The 7385-nt window shown below is 41.1% G+C and overlaps 1 long non-coding RNA gene across 1 annotated transcript; it reads right to left on the bottom strand.

The window, feature by feature from the left end:
* Positions 1-6672: 6672 nt before the first annotated feature.
* Positions 6673-7290, bottom strand: LOC121842141. The gene is made up of 2 exons (XR_006080961.1): positions 6950-7290; positions 6673-6780 (listed from the first exon to the last, which is right to left on the bottom strand). It is a non-coding gene; the product is annotated as an uncharacterized LOC121842141 (long non-coding RNA).
* Between the last annotated feature and the right edge of the window lie 95 nt (positions 7291-7385).

The raw sequence follows: 7385 nt of genomic DNA, 5'->3' as shown, positions 1-7385 counted from the left end.
TGGAAATCGCAAATTCAGCGATTGGTTTGGAAGGAATCAGTGACAGTGGCTGTGTGGTCCCAAATCTGGGATTAAGGGGCTCTTTTCCAAGTTTAAAATGATAAACATTCGACATTGGCCATGCTGTCAATGAAGCATGATTTGTGCCTCGCTCCCAATAACTGTTAACATGGAAGTGCGAAACTTTGACTTCAGTGAGTTCAAGACAACTGGAAGTCGGGAATAAATTAGCTCCAACTTGGAAAATACGTTTCGAACAGTCATCCAACTCAGGATTGTAAACCAGCCTCCAGTTGTTTTGAAAGACCCATAAATCCAGAGAATGCCAGACTTTGATGACAAAATTTTCCCTCGAAGGACCGCCGCACCACCTTCCTGTTGAAGTGAACACAGCACAACAAGGTGAGTCCAAATGTATAGTATGCTGCTGCATAAATTATGTAATATGCCAGGGAGATATGTGTACGGAGCTAAGTAATACTAAGTCTATGTTGTGTAGTAAGATGTTAGTTGTCATTCGTAATACATATAAAAAATCTGACAAAGAAGTTAAGATCCAAGATAGTTTTTTTATATCTAAATAAATCAAGCCTTAGTATTACAAATGGAGAATGATTGCTAAAACAACGCCTCTCCTGTATTGGATGTTGGTGATATTGTTTACATGCATGCGGCACAACCTCTGTTTTAAAACCCTTGGACACAGTCTATGTTGGAGGAAATTATAGTTGAAATGATTAATTATGTATACATTTATTTAAGAACCATTTATTCTAATACTATTATGTTATGGTATGAAATGTATGGGTTCTTGGTTAAGCTGTTACTGAAAATGTAAGTAAAACAAATTAATTGTCTGTACTCATGGGAAGTTTAAGGGAGAGGGATGATATATCTTTTCTGACGGATAAGAATGGTCCTTGATATTCCATTAGTGGAGGAGAAGATATCTTTTAGACAGATTGGAATGTTTGGTTTATGAGGGGAGTAGAAGACATCTCCGACATGAAAACACTGCGCTATTGTGTGGATCGGAGAGGGTGTGGGAAACTGATGATGTCATTTTATGTTGTCTCTTAAAATGTAAGGTTCTTTGTATTTTGCTTCAGTACTCTCTTGAATTAAACGCTGTTACCTCACTTTAACTCTGTCCATTTCTTATAAAAATATTGGCCTTACAATCCCTTTAGAATGCATTGACAGAGTAATAATTCTGATTGGGAAATACTACAGAGGAATTTAGAATTCACTAAATGTCTACTATTCAGCAATACGTTTTATCACAGGGACAATTTTTAGGATTCATCATTGTAGTCTGTATGTCGTGGATGGACCTCTGTCTGTAAGAAGACAGTCTGTATAAACATGTGGGATGAAACCTTCTGTCTGTAAGAAGAGAGTCTAGCAAACATGTGGGATGAACCTCTCTGTCTGTAAGAAGAATGTCTGTATAAACATGGGATGAACCTCTCTGTCTGTAAGAAGAATGTCTGTATAAACATCTGGGATGAACCCCTGTCTGTAAGAAGAAAGCTGCATTCTCTTTATTTATTTACAAAGCAATCTGACAGAAATCCCCTCTATATGTAACATCATTAATAAAGTTAAGAATCATAAGTTATCAAACCTGTTCACAGAACAGATACAACTAGAGATCCTTCCTCAGTCTCCACAGATTTGGGAAAATCTGCGTTAGTTTTTTGCCCCTAATTTGTGGAACAATCTGCAGAGTTCACTGCAGATAGATGTGCTGATGTCACTCAGGAAGTTTAAATGATTGATTGACGACCTCTACGTAGTTGCAGTTGATTGCTTTTATTAAATGTTTGTTTTTTATTGTGCTGAATTATATTGTTTTTTATAAACATGTATGTTGCTTTAATATTCTGTTTTTATTTTTTAATGAGTACAGGGCTCTCTTGTAAAATAGATTTTTAATCTCAATGCGACTTCCTGTTTAAATAAAGGTTAAATAAAACAAAATTAAATTTTTGCCCATTGTGCCTCACTCTAATAATTTGGTCTATTTACCCCTCTTAATTTCATCTGCTGTTCTGACTTGGTGTACAGGGAGAATACTGTAAGAACAGCCCATGTTCTGTACATTTCGAAAGTATGAAAAACATATATAGTTATATATTGTCCGTCCAAGCTAGCACATTAATGTCTTAATCGAAATTACAGATTACTTGTACTTCACAATTGTCATTAGAAACCACATTTGTTTAAGCAAGTCAGCCATAAAAGCTATGTTTCTTTAAAAGGCAGTAAATGAGGCTGAATGAACTGTTTCGCTGCCAGACAAAACTCCGCTGATAACCAGGTGTAGCAGTGGTAAGATGTTGGGACAGCTTTATGTAGGCACTAACAGTTTGTTGTCACCATTTGTCACCGTTACAGTGCAATTAATGTATTGTTTAGTGTTGTGTTGTGTAGTGGCTTTTACTCGGCAATGGCATCCCAGTTATTTTAGGTTTTGCCCCACCAAGATTTACATGCTAAAATCGCCACTGGGTGTGACCACCATTTGCCTTATGCAGTGAGACACATCTTCCTTTGCATAGAGTTGATCAAGGCTGTTGATTGTGGCCTGTGGAATGTTGTCCCACTCGTCTTCAATGGCTGTGCGAATTTGCTGGATATTGGCAGGAACTGGAACACGCTGTTATACACGTCGATCCAGAGCATCCCAAACATGCTCAATTGATGACATGTCTGATGAGTATTGTTGTGGGAATAATCAGAATTAGTTGGTAACATAGGTAAGATGTTTTAGTGTTCATCAGTATGTTTGTGTTACTCATCAGAATGTGTTTGTATAATACTGTGGCGGGGTTGCAGTATCTGCTCTCTGTCAAGACTAAGCTGTTTGGGCCGGAGCAGAGGGGGAGAGGTCAAGCGTGTATCTCTTGGCTCCACAATGTCTGTGTGCCAGTCTCTGTGATCTTGTCAAGATAGGATGGATTTGATATATGGCCTGTTGATATGGAGGATTTGTTTAGGTTCTGAGTTTGAGAAAAGGACATAGTTTAGGAGACAAAGCTGAACGATAAATTATGCCAATGCTGTCTGGCTATGTGTGTCTTTGCTATAAAGGATCTTAGTTGCAATGTGTAAGGGACTCTCAGAGAATTCGTTTATAGACACTGAATTGATCTGAGAGTCACAGGGTTGTGATGGAGCTCATATAATTAAAGATGGACTTTGTGATAACTAACTCTGACTTGTGTGTGGTTTGCTCTCATGATTTGGTAAATACAGGAAATTTCCACGAGAGTATGCAGGCCATAGAAGAACTGGGACAGTTTCTGCTTTCTCTGAATTGTGTACAGATCCTTGCGACATGGGGCTGTGCATTATCATGCTGAAACATGAGATGATCGCAGCGGATGAATGGCATGACAATGGGTCTGTGGATCTCACATCATCTCTGTGCATTCAAATTTCCGTCCATAAAATACAATTGTGTTTGTTGTCTGTAGTTTATGCCTGCCCATACCATAACCCCACCGCCACCATGATGCATTCATTAACAGTGTTCCAATGGATAGGAAAATAATTGAGTCCAACACCTCAAACAAGTTGAGCCTACCTTAAATCGTATGAAAGCCAGTTAGGCTATTTTCATAAAAACAAATCATGTTTAAATGGCTAAATCACTGAACAGTTTAGCAGGATTACTTGATACTGTGATTCCTGAAATACAGAGCCTGTTGGATAATTTTTTTCAAATCCTAAAATGATACTTTGTTACATTATTTGGTAGATCAGCTGGTTTGCTAGCTCAGTCTCATTGGCCACAAACGTTGCCAACCCTAGCTAGCTAACCACTTAATATAATATAACTGTCATGCCTGCTCCAACTCCCTCTCTGAGCTCGAGTATGCCAGGCTGCCCATCATTACGCATACCTGTCACCATCATTACGCGCATAGCCATTGGACTCACCTGAGTCCTTCACTTTGTTGGATTGCCCCTCTATATCTGTCTGTTCCTCAGTTTGTTACCCCTGTCAGCATTATTGTCGTTTTGTTTTCCCCTGTCCAGACACCCGTCCTTGTTTGTTTCATGTCGGTAATTTATGAAATATTCACTCCCTATACTTCCTCTTCATCTCCCCAATGTCTGTCCTCACAGAATGCTGACACCTATATTTGAAGCATCAGGGAGTTTTTAGAATTGTTTGTTGTTGGTGACGCGTTGGTTACGCGGGTCTGGCTGCCGCTGCCGAAGAAACCGGGGTATATCACCTGGCTTGTCAGGCTTCCACGCCTTAGCTGTTCGAAAGTTTCCTTGTCTTGGTTGGCTCGGGCAGGCTCCCATCCAACGTCATGTCTCAGCCGGCTCGCAGGGCTCCCCCTGCTCAGCAGGGATCGTCGGCCCCCACGCCTCAGCCAACCTCGTCGTGCTCCGACAGCTCAGCTGGCTCATGGGTCCCTACGCCCCAGCCGGTCCATCATTACGCACACCTATCACCATCATTACGCGCATCAGTGCTCATTGACTAACCTGGACTCTTCACTTTGTTGATTGCCCTTGTAACAGTATAGCTTCCGTCATCCCTCTCTCACCCTACCTGGGCTCAAACCAGGGACCCTGCACACATCAACAACAGCCAATTTCAAAGCATTGTTACCCATCGCTCCATTGGGGGCTACAGCCTTGCAGATAAGGGGAACAACTACATCAAGGTCTCAGAGCGAGTGACGTCACTGATCGAAAACGCTGTTAGTGCGCACCACTGCTAACCATTTCACAACGGTTACACTCACGCCCACTTTTGACCTCCTCCTTTTCCACAGCAACCAGTGATCCAGGTCAACATCCTCAATGTAACAGTATAGCTTCTGTCCCTCTCCCCTCACCCCTACCTGGGCTTGAACCATGGACCCTCTGCACACATCAACAACAGCCACCCTCGAAGCATCTTTACCCATTACTCCACAAAAGCCACAGCCCTTGCAGAGCAAGGGGAAAAACTACTTCAAGGTCTCAGAGCGAGTGACGTCACCGATTGAAACGCTATTAGCGAGCACCACCGCTAACTACCTAGCCATGTCACATCGGTTACACTACCCTATATCTGTCCTTCATGTCGTTTATTTATTAAATGTTCACTCCCTGTACTTGCTTCTTGTCTCCCAGCATCTGTCCTCACAATAACTTGCTCTCAAAATGTATGTTAGCTAGTTAGAAATGTTATGAATACAACTCCCATCTGCTGTCGACATCCCATCTGCTGTAGATATGATTTGAGTGCCCTAATTAGCACCAAAGGTGGTTATAGCAGAGTAACTATTTTTTTAAATAAGTAGTTGAGGATGTTATTACTCCAACCTTGTGAAAGTTACAAACTGACGTGTTTTCTTTTTTTGTCAAAAAACAACTTTATATCAAAGGAGTGTATTTGATTTGATGGCCTACACATGCACAGTTTGGTGTGAGAAGACCGTTAGACCCAATGATGTGTTTCTACATATGAGCTTAGCCAGCCACTATTGCAATGACATCTCCTATGAGTGTTATCAGGGATTTCTATAGGAGAAGCAGTTTCTGCCTATCTTCATCATGTGCTTTCTGTGGTTATAGCTTTGACTGTATGCTGAAGGTGAATTCAGAGCCATTTAATGGCTAGCTGCACTACACACATCATTTTACCAGGTTTCTGTGAAGCAATTGTAATGACAGTCTGACACAAAATACCAAAGAGATTCCTGCTTTGTAAGGGGGTAGTCTGTGTTTATTTATTGTTCATTAGAAACACAGATTGGGATCATTCGGAGGGGATTTTGCCAGTGGTTGAAAGGGGATTTGGGCTTCCTGGGAAAATGTCTGACGTTGCTAAAGTAACCAGGGGGGGTGGGGCTTAGCGAAGCCCTCTTGGGGTCCTTTCGTACCACTCTACCTATTCTTATTCTACTGGTGTATTTGAAGTAATGTTGCTCTCTGGTGGTATATTTGAACTCAGATAGCCACGGACTATTTATTTACAGCTATTATATAAAGCATCAGACAGAAAATAATGGAAAAAATAAGAACATTATTGACAATGTTTGAAACATTTATTATATTTAAAAATACACTTTTTCAACATCAAATTGAATTCTGTAACACACAGACTGGTTTATAAATAAATATAACTTAAATACTGAAAGGCATTGATTTCACAGTTTTGTAAAATCATAAAAATATATTTATGATAATACAAATAATTATACAGGGGAAGACAATATATAACTTTCTGTAGTTTGTATAAAATAGCTGTCAAAATCAGTATCATAAGAAATGTGTCCACTTGTGGTCATATACCAGCCAGTGGTGAACAATTTGTTCAATACAAAACTCCCTTAGGGAGAAAAAATACATTTTCTGTAGGACCATCATGAGAACAGATGATTCTGTATACTCAACGTAGCACCTCTCTCCCAGTCAGACGATTCAAGGCTATCTAACCTACTACATTACAATACTGAGGAACTGTGATCCAGGTGTGACCAGCAGATCTTCTTTGAAAACAGAGCCAGCCTGTTCCGACTGTTGTTCCTGCTGTTGTTCCTGCTGTTGTTCCTGCTGTTGTTCCTGCTGTTGTTCCTGCTGTTGTTCCTGCTGTTGTTCCTGCTGTTGTTCCTGCTGTTGTTCCTGCAGTTGTTCCTGCTGTTGTTCCTGCTGTTATTCCTGCTGTTGTTCCTGCTGGTCTCTATATCAGGCTGTCGATGCTGTTCCTGTAGGTCTGTAAAGGTTCCTCAATGTCTGAGGTGCTGTTCAGATCAAACTTGTTAGCTGGAAGGAGGCAATGATGAGCATATTGATGAGTATTGGCAAGTAAGAAAAAGCCATTCTGAATCAAATCTGTGTTAAGAAACAGAGATATCTTTGAATTTCTTATAGCTTTCTAATTCCTTGCCAATGACTGTGAGTGTAGAAGATAAGGGACTTCTTCTGTGTTTACCTTTCTGTCTGATTCGTTTGAGGAGCCATGCAGCCAGAGACAGGCCAGATAATGACACAGCGCCTCCTGCTGCCAGGCCTAGGATAGTGGGGTTCAATGGAGGCTCAGGTGTGGCTGGAGGAAACAAGGAACAACAGAGGAAAACAGTCAAACAATCTGAATCAACTGATTGGTCACATCACTGAGCCCATTTATGTAGGATATGCATTCATACCCCCCTCCCCCCCCGCACGGAGTTGCCCTCAGGACAGCCTCTATTCGTTTGACATGGACTCTACAAGGTGTCGAAAGCATTCAACAGGAATGCTGGCTCATGTTGACTCCAATGCTTCCCACAGTTGTTTCAAGTTGGCTGGATGTCCTTTGGGTGGTGGACCATTCTTGATACACGGGAAACTGTTGAGCGTGAAAAAACCCAGCAGCGTTGCAGTTCTTG

The sequence above is a fragment of the Oncorhynchus tshawytscha genome, unplaced genomic scaffold, assembly GCF_018296145.1.
Source record: "Oncorhynchus tshawytscha isolate Ot180627B unplaced genomic scaffold, Otsh_v2.0 Un_contig_6477_pilon_pilon, whole genome shotgun sequence".
NCBI lineage: Eukaryota > Metazoa > Chordata > Actinopteri > Salmoniformes > Salmonidae > Oncorhynchus > Oncorhynchus tshawytscha.
This window is presented reverse-complemented; position numbering and strand designations above follow the sequence as displayed.